This window comes from Pinus tabuliformis, chromosome 6, assembly GCF_031772625.1.
Source record: "Pinus tabuliformis cultivar Carrire ecotype Pingquan chromosome 6, CPIR1, whole genome shotgun sequence".
NCBI classification, from domain to species: domain Eukaryota; kingdom Viridiplantae; phylum Streptophyta; class Pinopsida; order Pinales; family Pinaceae; genus Pinus; species Pinus tabuliformis.
The window spans coordinates 1,960,075,231-1,960,092,566 of NC_142292.1; positions in this window are offsets into that span (position 1 = coordinate 1,960,075,231).

The window sequence follows — 17,336 nt, forward strand, 5'->3', positions numbered from 1 at the left end:
TGTCCTGTTTACTACTTATGTCTAGCCATCTGTTTGTGGATGAAAAGTTGTGCTTTTCTTCAACTTGGTGTCCATCAGTTCCCACAAACTAGACCAAAACTTCCCCACAAATCAGGTGTCTCGATCAGATACAATGGAAGTGGGTAATCCAAAATGAACCCATGTATGTTCAAAGAACAATTTTGCAGTTTATTTAGCTGTGATCTATTTACTACAAGGTATCAAAATACACATTTTGCTGAACATATCCACAACAATGTATAGATAATCATGACCTTTCCTAGATTTAGGCAGTCCTCCAACAAAATCCATGGAAACACTTTCCTAAGGGTGAGAAGGAACTGGTAATGGAGTGTACAAGCCTAGTTTTCTATTGTTGGGCTTTCTCTTAGCACACATGGCACACCCTCTTACATATCTAGAAACTGTCTCATTCATTTACGGCCAATAGCAGAATCTTTGCAGCTGTGCAACTGTTTTACTTACCCCAAAGTGACCTGATATCAGAGAATTATGTGCTTCCCTAATTATCTTTATCCTCTCAGTTTGTGGAATGCAGAGTTTCCCACAATGCTATAAGATTCGATCCTTCACATGATAGTCTAGTTCTTCTACTCTTTTTCCTTGACTCAAAGTTTCATATACATCTTTAAAATCCATATCCTGAGCATATTGTTCTATGTAGCTTTCATGTAGCACCGAATTATGCGCATTTATAATGGGTCCAGATAACATGTCTGCAACCTTGTTATGTATGCCCTTTTTATATCTAATGACTAAGTGAAACTGTTGTAGAAACCCCATCCATCTGTAATGTCTTGATTGTTGCAACTTAGTTTGGGAGTGTAGATATTGAAGTGGTTGATGATCAGTATGTATTACTGTCTCTTTACCCATTAAATAATGTTTCCACTTTTTCACACTCTGAACTAATGCATACAATTCTTTATCATATGTACGATAGTTAACTACTGCAGGATTAAAAATCTCAAAATGATAACATATGGGTTTACTATGCTGTGTCAACACTGCTCCCATGGCATGGTCACTATCATCAGTTTGGATCTCAAATGGTCTTTGCAGATCTGGCAGTACTAGTACAGGTGTTGTACTAATTTTCTCTTTCAAGGTGTCGAACGCTTTTTGATGTTTTCCTCCCCACTGAAACAACTTATTCAATCCTGCTAAAGCATGTAAGGGAGCTACAATCGAGGAGAAATTAGAAATGAACTTCCTCCAATATTGTGCTGCTCCTAAGAAGCTTCTCACTTCTGTAGCAAACCTGGGTTTAGGCCAGTTCAAAATGACTAACACTTTAGAGGGATCTATTTTCAATTCACCTCCCCCTACTATATGACCCCAGTAGTTTAGAGATGTTTTGCCAAATTCACATTTTGAGAGTTTAACATAAAGTTTTTATCTTTTCAAAACATCTAATGTCTGCTTAGCATGCTTTAAATGTTCTTCCCATGTTTTACTAAAAGTCAAAATTTCATCTAGATACACAATAACAAAATCATCAAGAAAATGTCTCAGTACATCATTCATTAATCTCATGAAAGTAGCAGGAGCATTAGTTAAGCCAAAAGGCATAACCAGCCATTCATACAATCCCTGCTTTGTTTTGAAAGCAGTCTTCCATGCATCTTGCTTTGCAACTCTGGCCTGATGGTATCCACTGTGCAAATCCAACTGGTGAAATAAACTTCTTTCAATTGATCTAAAAGATCATCTATACGAGGAAGGGGATAATGATTTTTTATTGTTATCTTATTCAGTGCTCGGTAGTCAATGCACATTCTCCACGATCCATCTTTCTTTCTCACCAAAACAATTGGTGACCCACATGGTGATGTGCTAGGCCTGATGAAGCCCTTCTTGAGCAACTCCTACACCTGCTTCTTGATTTCAGAATTCTCTAAAGCAGACAACCTGTACATCCCAATGTTAGGCAATGGAACATCTTGCTGCAAAATAGTATCATGTACTATTCCCTTTTTGGGTGCTAGACCTTTAGGTTCTTGAAACAAGACATCATACTCTGAAACAACCTTTTCTATATCAGCTTGTTATTCAACATTACAGCCCTCGAATACATTGGTTTTATCATGTTTCCTTTCCTTTACAACCATCAGTAAGAATTGTTTGCATGAATTTATCATTCTTTTCATCTGTCCTGAGTTTATGAGAGTATAATTATTCTTGAGCTTATGAGCTCTTACAAAGTATTCGATTCCATCTTTAACAAGTAGATACTTGTTCTCAACTCTATAGAAAATATCCCTTCTATCATACAAGTAAGGACTTCCTAAAACAATTCCACATATATCCAAAGAAATTATATCTAACTCAACCTCATCTACAAATGCTGACCCAAATGAAAACTTGAGTTTGCACTGTCTAGTCACTTGTAGTTGTGCTTTATCATTCAACCATCCTAATGGGTATGGCTTCTTGTGAGGTGTAGTTGCTAATCCCAGTTTCTTTACAATTGCTTCAGAACTCAAATTTACTTGTGAGCCACTATCAAACAAAGTATCAATCTTTTGGTTTTTGGAAATAACTCGAATATGGAAAGGCTCATGTCTTTTTCTCTCATTTTCTTCATCAATAACAGATTGAGCAGAATTACTAGTAGATGCTTCAGAATTCTTACCTTTTGTACCGGTGGCTGCTATAGTTGTTTCATCTCCCATGTCTGACCCCAAATCTCTCTGAATAGCTGCAGCTGTCTTCTTCTTCTTGCCCTAAGACTTCTTAGGTCTCAGCTTTGGATGCAGAATCCAACAATGCTCATCATCATGCCCCTCCTTTTACAGTGAGTGCATGAATCTTTGGCTTTCTATGCAGTGTTAGCCTTTCTTGCTTTCCACTTCTGTTTTCTTTTCCCCTTGCTCTTTCTTACAGTGGGTTGGGATGCTCCCCCAACTTCTGGACTTCCATTCTTTCCTCTAGCTTCTAGATGAGTAGCTTGTACAGATACGTCATCTATACTAGTGGGATTAAACATGAGGATGGTATGCCTCATGTAGCTGTGTAGACCACTAATGTACTTCAAAAGAGTCTTTGGTGAGTCTAGTGAGATACCCAACATCAATGCTCTCTTTCTGAATTCTTGAGTATACCCTTGCACACTTTGCCCTTTCAACTGTCAAAGAGTTTGCCAACTCATCATGGCTTGTTGCATGTAGGCCAATGGATAGAATTGATTTTTGATTGCAGCAACAAATTTACTCCAGACATAGATGGTCTTGCCATGTCTTTTCATATCAGCTTGGGTTCTGCCTTCCCACCAAACCAAGGTAGTGCCTCCTAGGCGTAGGCTTTCCAGCTAAATCTTACTCTTGTTTGAGTTTGTGTTCTATACCCTGCAATACACCTCAATTTGTCTAATCCAATTGTCCAATTTTTCAGCATTTAGCTCTCCATCATATATAGGCAAGTCAAATTTAACATCTAGCCTAATCAAATATGCTTTATTGTTATGCACAGGGCTATTAGGAGGTTTGAGAAAGATTTCCTCTTTCCATTTTCCTTTGGATTTATCATGGAAGTGAGACTCATCTTATTCTTTATCTTGTTTAGAGCCTGATGCATCTTCCACCTTTTGCTTTCTAAAGTCTCTGTACATTTCTACAATCATAGACTTTATAGCTAGGAAACTCTCTATGAATTGAGGGTCTGGCCCTACAAAACCTTCCCTTGACATTGTCTTTTGAGGATAGACTCTCCCAATTTCAGGATTAGTTTCCACCAACTCTCCTTCTCCTAATTTGAGCCTTGATCTTCTGAGCCTTCACAGCTAAACCAACACAAGCTTGTCTAACTTTACAGCCTAGAGCTCTGATACCACTTGATCTGATATTCACCCTACGAGTGATGTCAATTAAAGATTTATTGATTAAAGGTATTACAGACTCATGTGCTGGTGTGTGTTCTGTGTTTTTGAAACAACGGATTGATCAGATTGCCAATACATAGACAATAAAATTGAAAGATAGTAGAGAAACACAATAAGCAATACAAAGTCACAAGCAATTTTAATAAGGAGTTCACCCTATTCTCCAGGGCTACGTCTCCAGTCCAGCTTTCAGTGGTGGCCTTGTTTTATTGTGTCTTTAAGCAGAGAAATTACAATATAGGGACTCAATGTGAGTTCTCCTGAAGCAGGTTTTGTTTGGCAAGGTGGTCCTTGGATTCCCCAAGCCACTGGAGTACATAGACTCTTCTTCTCCCTACCAGCTTTGTGACCTTCTAGTCTATAGTGGAAAGAGCCAAATGTGATGCTCAGTCTGGACAGATTCCTCTATGGGATGGCTTGAATCTTCAAGCTCTCTAGTGCTCAATGCTACTGTTGGTCAGCTTGACCCTCTATCTCTTCTGCTTTGCTTTACTATTCTTTGTGTTCAGTCCTCCTCTCTAGGTTCACTATTCCACTCCTTCGTCTCTCGACTTCTGTCTAACTCTGACTTAACTGTCTCTTCTTCCTCTATTCCTGGCTTTAGCCATTCGATCCCCACGCCTGTTCGGTTCCTCTTCTGCCTCTATTCCTGGCTTTAGCCATTCGATCCCCATGCCTGTTCGGTTCCTCTTCTGCCTCTGTCTCTTCACCTTCTGCAGCTGTGCTTGGAGTTCCCTATTCAGCGTCATCATGAACGCTCAGGGAGTGGCCACTTGTCGTCCTCTGAATGGCGCTAGAATGCTTCGTCAGTTCGTTTCTTCAGTTACGTCGTGGATGCATTCTTCCTCCACCATGTCGGTCAAACAAATTCCAAATCCCCTCTAAAACGTGGCTTAATTCCCTGTCGATTCCGCTTCCTCCATCGGGTGCAATCTCATCCGTCCTAACTGGGCCCCCCAGATTCAACGCCATATGCATGTTTCGTGCGGTGACTTGTTCGACTGATAGCGCGCGATCAACGACGGTTTTCTCTCACCTTTGCCTGCCACGCATCGATTGGTGTATGGAATCGCTCTGCTCTCGTCCAAAACCTCTTACCATTTAAAGGTGCCCCGATCAAAACCGCCAGTTTCCAGAGCGCGGGTCCCGTCGTTGTGTTTAACGCTTTTTCCTTTTTCCACCCACAGTCCTCCGGTTCCCCCACGCGACCGAGTGCTTGGGCTTTTCCATTATGACCCTGTTCGCCTAGAAATGCGTGATTAGTGATAATCACGCATCAAAAACCACCCCTGTTTCCCGATCCATGGCTCCCAAGGGCTAGTTTGGCCTCCTGCGCAGCCTCCATGGGCCTCGATCAGCGTGCTTTGACAGAGGTCCTCGTCATTCCACGTTGGCCGCCATTGCCACTGGTTCACGGTGTCTTCGATCACTGTTCTAGAATACTTTAGAGATTTGTTCGACTTGATACAGTCATGGTTCTTTGACAGTCTTCTATGGATCCAATTCGGATCAACAGGAATCCTTACCTTATTAACTAAATAGCACTTCGCGGAGAAACCTGCGCTATTCCCACTTCGTCACCTCTTGGAGGTGAAATCAACAGACTATATTCAAGACCTTTTTCCTTCGTTCTTGTAAGTTTTTCTGCTTCGTGTAGCCCTGAACATCAAGGTAGCTGCATAACCCATTTTTCATATAATAACATTTAAGCTAGGTAGTGAAAGATTTGAGGTACTTACCTCGTGGTCCCTTGAAAAAGTGTCGCTCCTCCTCATTGTAGCTGGCTGAGGTATCGACCGCAAATTTAGTTACAAATACTCCTATGACACGATTGAGCCAATGATCAACAATGCGGGTGATCTTATCCATCGATGCTTCTAACCTTCGCACTAGCTTCAGGGTCCACACAATAGGGCCGTTAAGTTTCCACCTTCCTTGGCTATCTGCTAGCTTCTAATCCACTCGTATAGCTCAATCGAAAAGGAGCAGAAAAAGATCTCGTGGATCTATGTATATAGGTACCTGTCCAGCCACTATTTCTTTGTTAGTCATGGGTTTCTATTCTCTTACGCTATGAATTCATGGATCTTCCTATCCAACCAGTCTCCAAGTTCTCTCTTAGCCGGATTCCAGTGATACGACATCACACATCTCTTATGCAGATTCTGGTCCCGGCAATGGAACCATTTGTTGGCTTGAGGGGACCTGACCTAGTTTTAGCATTAATTAGCCAAACAAATCCCTACACTACTGGCCCTTTTGGCATCAGCCCGTGGAGCACGGACCGAAGTCTCACCTCAAGCAGTATGGGGGCATGATAGAACCAAGTTTCTGCACCATGAGATGGTTATGATTTCGTTTTATTCATTTTATTCTTGCCTTTATGTAGGTCACTTTTCTCTAGGGCTTGCTAGATGAGCCCTCTATTCCGTCATTCAATACCTCTGGGGAAGGGTACGACTGACCTTCGCGCAACCCTAACCCTCAATCTAGATACTTTCGCATTGCTAAGGTACCATACCACACAGATTCCTTAACTAGTTTAAGTGTCTTACTTATCTTATTAGATGATCATAGTTAGCACTGCGTAAACATATTTTCTTATATGCATTCAATTATTCATCATATTCATACACATTCGCACATCACATAAGAATTATAAAGGAAATTCATACATAAAATGATAAGATGAATTAATCAGAACAAAGACACAGAAATTGCAGAATACTTCTCTTTATTGATATCTTCCAAGTGATTACATACTCTATTCACCTTGCGCACATAGCTGTAGGGGTCTGCGCACTCGACTGCGGACTTTTACCCTAGGCCTCTGCGCACTCAGCTGCAGAGCCTCTACCTATGCAATGACCCGAAACTTAGAATTCTTACATCAGAGCTATCACTCTCTTATCTTGTTCATCATCAATTGATTTTTCTAACTACTTAGAGCTTATCTCTTTTTATACAATCCCATGGTCTGCGGACCATGGGTAGATCTCTTACAGCCGAATTTACTTTACAAAACTAAGGGTGGACAATCCTTTATGGCTTATGACACCTACGCACTCCACGACCACAAAATGCAGAGTCTTTACAAGTTTCTTACAACATTTGACCAAAATATGGGCTTTTAGCCCCAATATTGTCCTTGGGGGGATCTCGTTCCCAACAACAAGGTTAAATAATGTGATTTTTAGAGGTATTTTCCAATATGTAGTCAAATTAGTGTTATTGTTTAGTATACCATGAACACATGTGTTATGTTAGAGCTTTATTGAGTGAATCCCAAGTGCCCTTGAGAGAAGTTTTAGTCTAAGAGAGAGTATTCCAGTTGAAGATGAAGGTGGATCTATAGTAGCAGATCTATAGAGAGATGAAGAGTTTGGTGCATCACACTTGAAAGTGGATGACAATGATGATAGTGAAGAATTTCCAGAAGAAGAAAATAAAGAGCATAGAAGTGCTCCTGAATCCCATTGTGCACAACCACAAGTGGATGACAATCAAGTGAATCCAATAATAGAGCTTAGTGATGATATAGAAGCTACCATTGGAGCATCCAGTGTTATGGTGAATCCAACAATTATAGACATTTTTGTGCCTTACAACTCCAAGCATGAAATGTCCATAAACCAAGGGCTCCTAAGTCCCTAAAAGTGTTGTTCTAAACCCTAAAGGAACAAGGTCAACAAATTACAGCTTCTCCCAGAAGTTCTCCACCAGAAACTGCTCAGAATAAGTCAAAACAGGATCATTTCAACTGCTCCACTGGCTAGGTGCGTTGCATTGCACCTAAATACACTGGCTAGGTGCGTTGCAACGCACCTAAATGCACTATGAGGGTGTGTTGGGCGAGAAATGACAAATGGCAATGTCATTCCGCGAGGTGGATAGACAATGGAAGCTTCCAGAATCTTCTCCTATGACACTTGCCTCACTGAATTCGACCAAGGATGAGTAAGAGGCCTTCAGTCTCCAAGTGGAAGCAAGAACTGACAGAGAGAAGACACTAATCAAATCACAAGCTGACTCATCCTCCTTACACATATCTATATATGGATCCCTCATCCCAGAGATCCAGAGGCTGGAATTTTGCACATTGTAAGGAATTGCTGTTGGTTTTGAGACAAACATCAGAGTATTGGGTGATCTATGCTTTGTTGGAGGTGAAGAGGGGCTTCTTTGCTGGGAGGTTGATGCTGGGTCAGGAACCATCGGTTGTAACTCCTGCTGGATCTTTTCTTGTTTATCAATAAAAACTATTTGAGTTTTTCCTCCATGCTTTTGTATCATTGATGCTTGTTACATTTGTATGGTTAACTTAAATCTGATCCTAAGTTGTTTATGAATATAGATCAATGTCTTTGTATAGTGTTCTTCTTCTGTGATCTTACAGGTACTTGGTGAATCTGGGCAAGTAAGGGAGCAGGTAGCTGGAAGCTGTCAAAGAAGAGAGGGATTGGATCAAAGGATTAGCGCAAGACACAAGTTGGTTCTTTCTATTCCTCTCTATCTATAGTTCATAAAGGAAATACAAAAGTAGTTTTTCTCTGTTTGTTTCTAAGGCAGCTGTCACACCTTAGTGGGATAGAGAAGTTCTAAATAGACACTTTTCCCAGTAACAAAATGGCGACTCCACTGGGGAAAATGTCTAATTAGTTTGTTTGTGTATCTCTTTGTTGTTTGTTTCATAAACTTATAAGTAGCATTCGAACTGCATTTGCCATAACAAATGCAAAGTAGACATCTGCTGCTTCAATCCATTCACTGGATCTGTTTATGATTTGAACAGCTGATTCACAAACTATCTGATTGCCCTTGTGATAGCTCTTAGACCCTCCTTAGATCTACCCCTGATTGTGCATTACTGATTGCTTTCACTCGGCCAAAAACCAAAGACTGAACTGCAAACTGTGACCCAGAACCTGGACAGATTCTCGTTTCTGGCCCAGCGCAGGTACTGTTAAGAGATCCTGCATTTCAACGCACTTCCCGAAAGGGAAACCTGCGCTGCAATGCAGTTTCTCTGTGTTACAGGTGCGCTGATCAGACTAGCCCTGTGCAGCTGAGGTTCTTGTGCTTCATTCTTTCCAGTTCTGTCTCTGAATTTTGCTGCCTGTGATCAGTATATGCCTATTGAAAACCCCTTTTCCTTGCTGTTATTCCGCCTCCTTTGTACAAAATAACTGTAGATGTTTTTGTGTGTTTGTTGAGTCGTTTACAGTTTTCCATTGCAAAAGTAGAATAGTCGTACTGTCGTCCTTTGATTTAGATCTATCGCAAGTGTCGATTTCGATCATAGGAGAAAGTTTGATTGCTGTTGATGGTCGATTATACTTTTACTATTGCCTTTGGTTTGAATTTGTGATTTTCTAGTGTCAAAAACGAGTATTCATTTCAAAATCGTAAGGTGTCGTAATCGTCTTTATCTTTTGATTTCGAAAAGAAGCTTGTTTGTGTTTGTCGCTTGAAAGCAAATTCAGATTTGTACATCAACTTTCTTTTTAGCATCAATACTAAGAAAGTCGAAAACAAATACATGCATGTGCATTTGCATATAGACAGTCTGTTTGGCTTGATTTAGGAAAGTGCATTTAGAGTGTGCTCTTTGCCCTTTGTGAAAAGATTGTGTCTTTCTTTTCCTCTAGTAGCTAGGATTTTCATTGCACAAAAGAGATAAAAGTTTGTTTATCATCTTTAGATTGCATTTTAGGAATTACATCTACATCTCGTGGTGAACCCAAAAGGCAAACTTCATAAGCAAGATCAACTTAAAATAAATTCAATGAATCTAATAACGCTTTGGAACTTAACGCACAACATTTAGAGGTCTAGGCTAGAGACGTATTCCGGCGTCGTAAAGCCTGGTAACTGTTGTCCTCACTGATGGTTATGTGATTCCTCCAATTTCAGGGATAAGTGCCAGTATGGACTTGTGCTCCCACGTACCGTCGAGTATATTTTGGGAGACCCCTATAGGCTTAAATCCTTTATCCATAGGAAGCCGTGTCTACTTCCCTATCGATCGCAATGCACTGAACACAACATTCAGGAAGATTGACTACCATACCGTAAAAAGTATTCTGCAGTTTTGCGATTGGTTTGGTACTCCCTCTACCTAGACCTCCAGAGCAGTCCCTTTTGTTCCTTTTCAGACTCCTTAACGGAAAAGGTCCATCTGAGCACTTGTCACTTCAGGCTCATTAAAAATCGAAGGAGACTAGAGTCATCTTTCGTTTTTTCTCGACTCTTAAAAACTGAAAAAACAAGTTGTGTCAAAGCGTATAAAATTTATTTTAAACGGAATATTCATTACCCTTTCCTACGTTGATCTTGGGTTGAGAAAATGGAGTCTACCAACCAAGGAATTCCCCTTGGAGGAAATCCTAGTCCCTTCTCCTCTTGGGGAGATGTCGGTGCGCCCCATATGGCCACATTGTCGCTTCTAAGGCTGACAATTGGTTTGCCTGTATGGCTCTTCTCAACCTCTGTCGTTCAGAACACCACTATTCCTGAACAATCGAATCAGCAATTAGACGAGTCCAGAGTTGCCCACCAGCCTTCTACTTCCTCTAATTCTTCCTCTCCTCCTTCCTCTTCGCTTGATGGGGCTGGTAAAGCCAAAAGTCAAGTTCCTAAGGAGAAGAAGGAAAAGAAGAAGAAAGAGAAGAAGAAGAAGGAGCCAAAGGTGAATGGGGGAAAACGAGTGTCGTCTAACGAAAATCCACACACTGCAACGACCAGGCCTAAATTTCCATGTGTCATTTGCAAAGGAGACCACTTTCACAGAGATTGTCCTTGCATCCCTCGGATATTAAGGGACTGGTCTCCTCGTTTGCACAACCCGGTGTCGTCAACCTCTGATGATCATGTTGAAAGCACACCATCAACTAGTGAAAGTGAAGCCCCAGGACAAGAAGGGAAATGTAGATTTCCTTGTAAACTGTGTGAAGGCGATCATGCCGTCCACCGTTGTCCCTTCTTAGACGAAGCTAAAAGAGTTTTGGATGATTGTCCGATTTCACCGTTATGACTTCCGATATAAAAAAACTCTTGTCGAGTCCGTCACTAGTTGAAAATCCGGCTGGCCCGCTCAGGTGGTTGACTGAAGCACCTATCATTGAAGATAAACCATCTGGATCCATACCAGACGAAAGTCAAAAGGTCGAGGCGACAGTTGACCCGGTCTTGCCTTCAGCGGTTTCATCTTCAGATGATACAATCACTGAAGAGAACAAGGATGACACCGTCCAAATTCTTTTCATAAGTAGAGACTCCAACGAACATGGGGGCAATTTACCCGTTCCTTTACCGCAGGAAGGAAGTTCGTCAGAGTCGTACCCGGCTGTCTATTCGGTCCCACCTCCAAGCAACCTAGTTGTCTCCTTCGACTCGAATCAACTAGGCAGACCCCGTTTACCAGCAAGCGTACCATTCCGAATTATCGTTCAAATATATAGAATGGTTATGTCTGGTACCATCATAGATGAGGGGGCTTCTGTGAGTATCCTTTCCTCAACTGCTTGGAAAGCGCTTGGTTCACCATCGCTTTTGCCTGAGATGAGAAATCTGACAGGCTTTGATAAAGGAACCAGTCGACCTTTAGGGATCCTTCCCGATGTGCCCATAACATTGAGAAGGAAAACAGTTCGCATGAACGTAATGGTAGTTCAAGGACCCTTGGATTACAATCTACTCCTTGGACAAGACTATATTTATTGCATGGGAGCCATTGTCTCATCACCCTTTAGAGTGATGTGTTTTCCGCACGAAGGAAGAGTGGTCAAGCTCGTGGACCAGCTTTCATTTCCCGGATCACGCATAGCAAATAGTCATATACCATCCATAAATGGTCTTTTTACGCAAGAAATGTCTCAATCTCCAGTCCGTCCACCCGATGAGCGCGAGTAATTTGGGGGGACATGACTGAAACCCAGGGGGCATGCACCCTGGTCTGCTTCGGCAGGAAAACTTCGGGTATAGAGTAGGTTTCCGCAGGAGAATATGACTAGTTTGTACCCTCGTCCGTGATTGGAAGAGGGGGTTATTCTAGAACAAGATTCTCTTGTCAAAGTTATGTGAGTTGGCGAGCGCCGCCACTCACCTTTGTTTATCTCGGTAGACATCGCCGAAGAAGTGTTTTGTTTGCGTTGTGAATAGAACAATCTTTGGGTAACCTGTAAGAGGTAGGCCTCTCTCGGTAAAACAAATGTTTTGGCGGAAAGAAGTAGAGGTAACCTTGAAACTCTGTTTTATACCTGGGGGCATGCAAACCTTTTGGAATGCAAGCAAAGAGCGATTATTTATCTGTTTTTTGGATTAGTCATTTCCTAACTTGCATAAAGAAAGGATGTGGGGCAAAACTCTAAAATTTGCCGTTTTATATAAGACATTCTTATCATACGACTGGATTAATCGAGCAGTTTTAGCACATAGTTCAAGCTCGTTAAAAAATAAACATAAGACATGAGAAAATGTTTCCACCCGCGTTTAAGCTCGTTAAAAAATGAACTATTCCCCGGTAAATAACCACCATGAATGTAGTACTTCAGCCATTAAAGCCTTGGTCGTGTTTGCACCGTCACCTCCACTTTTTCATTGGCCGATCATTCACCACCACTTGATTGTTTACCCATTTTGAGGAACAACTGCGAAGAGTGATTTCACTAGCCATCCTTGTGACACTGCCGTGATTGGAAAATTCCAAACCTTACCTGGAATCAGCTGCTACCCGTTTTATCACTCGTTCCTGAAAAGACGAGTCTTCTTTAAGCTCTTTTCAACTGACTCGTAAAATATGAAAAGATTGCCGAGTCCTTGGCCTTCTAGCTCATTAAAGGGACAGGAAGTGCTATCCCTCATCTAGATTTTAATCTTTTTGGACCTGAGGGATTATTGCACAAAAAGACCGAGCGCTTGTTTTGTTCGACTCGTTAAAACTATCGAAAATTCATCCCTTCTGTATTGTTTTATACTTTTTCGGACTTAAGGGATTAGATGACGAAAAAGGAATTTTGGAGTTACCTTTACGTACCCTTTCAGACTCTCTAAAATTGAAAAGGACCGAGTTATCTTTGTCGTTAAACTCGTTAAAAAGATTAATGTGACAAACTTGTCTTTAGACAAGAATGAGTTTCACTATCGCTAGGCTCATTAAAACATAGCGATGGGTTTGCCCGAAGGGAAAATTATAGAACAAGCATATGTTATCCTCCTCAAGCTTGACAAAAATAAAGAGGTACTGGTCAGCAATGACTAGGGAAAAATTGGGAAGAAAACTCAAAGAATCTTTATTGGTAGCAAGTCGCTCTTGAACATGACACTTCCACTCCGTGTCCGAGTCGGGTTGGGTTGTTTCATTCACCGGTCACATCGCCATGGTCACACCATACCATCCACATTTGGGGTTAATGCTACCAATCCATCACATCAGTGTCGCCGACATGTTCAAGAGAAGTCATCCAGAGAAGCCACCTGTGTCCCACCCACTACCATACATTATACTCCATTTTTTCATGACCGCCACCCTGAACCGTATATCATCAGATCGTTTTCACCTCCATCAAAATCATTTGCTCCGTTCTGTGTCATTGATGTGGGATTCATTAAGGCCCTCCTGTGATGGATCACTTCTTGTCGACATCAGCTCATTATCCAAGAAGTTGGTCTAGGAACACCCCATTCAGTACTTTCAAGCTTGCATGCCTCAATGGCAAGTTTCTCACTTCCGGCGACATGTTTACATCAATGACCTTCGACTGAAAGATTTTGCGTGGTGTTCGACGCCAAGTCCTTTATTCACACCACGTGAATTGTACTGCAGTACCTTGAGGATCATTATCATTATCGGTGATTCCTCTCGCGCTTGTTAACAGTTTACATCATTGACTGGTAATCAAGCAATGTCTTTCCATGTTCGACTTCAGAACATTTCTCACATGGATCGACTTGTACTTCGAGTGAAGATCGGACGAGATTGAAGACCTCGGATCTAGTTTCATCCATTCAGGCTGCGATATATATCCAGGGAAATAAAGACATTAAATATACAAGCATTGCAGCACAGATAATCATCCTACCAAAAGGATGATGGCTCTATCAGAATCATCAGTCTACAATCAGATGATTGTCTGTCCTATGTACATGAAAATGAATTTATAAAGCTGAGCATGAGAATGCCCGCCTCAGCTAGATCATGAAAAATAGTATGAAGATAATGTATTGTATTGTATCTTATTACAGGTCTCCTCCCAGCATTGAAAGAACTTCGGATCCTCATAATAAAGAATTTCACCCGACACCAAAAGGTTAATGGCCTCATACTTTAGGGGGCAACTGTTATAGACATTTTTGTGCCTTACAACTCCAAGCATGAAATTTCCATAAACCAAGGGCTCCTAAGTCCCTAAAAGTGTTGTTCTAACCCCTAAAGGAACAAGGTCAACAAATTACAGCTTCTCCCAGAAGTTCTCCACCAGAAACTGCTCAGAATAAGTCAAAACAGGATCATTTCAGCTGCTCCACTGGCTAGGTGCGTTGCATTGCACCTAAATACACTAGCTAGGTGCGTTGCAACGCACCTAAATGCACCATGAGGGTGCGTTGGGCGAGAAATGACAAATGGAAGTGTCATTCCGCGAGGTGGAGAGACAATGGAAGCTTCCAGAATCTTCTCCTATGACACTTGCCTCACTGAATTCGACCAAGGATGAGTAAGAGGCCTTCAGTCTCCAAGTGGAAGAAAGAACTGACAGAGAGAAGACACTAATCAAATCACAAGCTGACTCATCCTCCTTACACATATCTATATATGGATCCCTCATCCCAGAGATCCAGAGGCTGGAATTTTGCACATTGTAAGGAATTGTTGTTGGTTTTGAGACAAACATCAGAGTATTGGCTGATCTATGCTTTGTTGGAGGTGAAGAGGGGCTTCTTTGCTGGGAGGTTGATGCTGGGTCAGGAACCATCGGTTGTAACTCCTCCTGGATCTTTTCTTGTTTATCAATAAAAACTATTTGAGTTTTTCCTCCATGCTTTTGTATCATTGATGCTTGTTACATTTGTATGGTTAACTTAAATCTGATCCTAAGTTGTTTATGAATATAGATCCATGTCTTTTTATAGTGTTCTTCTTCTGTGATCTTACAGGTACTTGGTGAAGCTGGGCAAGTAAGGGAGCAGGTAGCTGGAAGCTGTCAAAGAAGAGAGGGATTGGATCAAAGGATTAGCGCAAGACACAGGTTGGTTCTTTCTATTCCTCTCTGTCTATAGTTCATAAAGGAAATACAAAAGTAGTTTTTCTCAGTTTGTTTCTAAGGCAGTTGTCACACCTTAGTGGGATAGAGCAGTTCTAAATAGACACTTTTCCCGGTAACAATGGTGAATCCAACAATTACATTTGTTGATGTAAACTTTTAATGAATACCATTTGGCCAAAGATGAATGGTTGCATATGATGCAACAAAAACATCTTATTGATAAGCTACTATTTGGTGAGAAAATGCCACTTGGGCCTAAAAACCAAGTGGAAGGCAACCTCTTTGCATAAGTGGAGGTTCATAAAAAGGTGGAAGTGACAAAGGTAGAGAAGGAAGCAGAAGAGGATGAAGCTCTCTTTGTGGAGAAGAAAGAAGAAAATTCATCTGGTTCTACAAATATTCTTAAACTTAACCATGATTTTGAATGTGCAGATGTTAGAAAAAGCTAGGAAGAAGCAACAACATGTGAAGATGAATTGAGGTTCTTTCAAGAATGGCTTGTGACACCATGTTTTGATTAAGTCTATATTGAAGTTGCAGAAATGAATGTTGAAGACAACTTGGATGATGAAAACATTAATCAAATTTTCATGTATTGGAGTCCTGAAGACATAATTTTTTACTATGGACCTATGTTGGAGCAAAATATTAAAGATGGAAAGCACACAATAAAAGATGAGATGTGGTATTTGTCCACATACAATCCTACTTTTTAACAAGTAGAGGACATACATGGATAACCTAGACCAATGGAAGAGATGCACTAGAAGTTGAAATTTGAAGCCTACAAAAAAAAACAAAAAGTTGAATAAATTCAAGGGCTATGGGATTAGAAAGAAAAGAAAATGAAAATGAAATTTTAGTTGATGTCAAATTTTTTAAATTGTAAGCCTAGCTAAGATTTAGACCAACAAACATCTTAGTATAAGTTTTTGTGGTTGTGATTAATAGGGATTGTTGGAGAAACTTATTCCAACCACCTGTTAGATGTCACAATAATCAATTTAGATGTCATAGTTAGTTTGAGTTTAGTCCCATTCGGTTGCATTCTAGTTGATTCTCAGTCCAGTCATTTATTATTGTTGTCCCCTATGTAATCTATTTAGTTGTTGAGAATATTGAGAAGGGCATTATGCTCCACATTTTTCAATCTTTAACATGGTATCAGAGCTCGATCTCCATAAGACTCCTTGAGAGAGAAATAGAGAATGTGAGAGAACATGAGGTAGTCATGAAAAGCCTCCATTTTTCGAAGAAGCCTATGACCAAGCTAGTGAAGGACAAGAGACAAATTGTTGCCTTCCGATGAAAGAGAAGGCTATATATATTTTTTTTAATTTCGTGAAGTGCAACCAATGTAACACACTCCAAAAGCATTGAATTAGGTGTTACTAATGCACCAAATAATCATTCGATGGAAGAATCAAAGTTCATAATTTATTTCCTGAAGTGTGGGTCTTTCAAATCTGAAGTGGCTATAAAGTTTTTTTTATCAAGCGTGGGTCTTCCAAATCATATGGCATAAGCTACCATCGCATCCCTATAGAGAGAGAAAGTGTGATGGAGATGATAAGATTACATGGCTATGATTTTTGTGTATTAATCGTACCCCCCTTTGTCGAAAACTGAAATGACAAGTTTGTAAAGCATGCAACACGGTTTTTGAAAAGGGAGCGGTTTTGAAGTTTGTAACAATACAATCTAGGGCATGAAACAATGAAACGTGCATTAGTGGCACATAATTCCATATTCTGCAACCTCCACCCTGTAGTTAAAAATGAGCCCAAAGTCAAAGGTTAATCACGAAAATCATATGGTGTACAACACATTATAACAGGTATCATCGTAAGGCTTTGACTTTGAAAACTAATTTTTACTCCCTTATAAATTGGAATGGTGGGTCTGATATATTCATGAAATACATTTAGCCACAAGACTTTTACGGTAGAAAATATTTGCATTTCAACTTGTGGTTGTGGTGAAAGCTTTTCTTAATATTTGGAAAAAAGGGGCTCATGTAATTTTTTTTTAAATGCAGTTTCGTTGATTATAATTTACAAAAAATACAAAATCGATTCTTTTCCTCTTTAAGATGGTCTATTAAAAAAAAGGTATTATTCAGATTAGTTGTGAGCATTGTGATATTTACAAAAAAAGGGGATTTGTAAATGTTT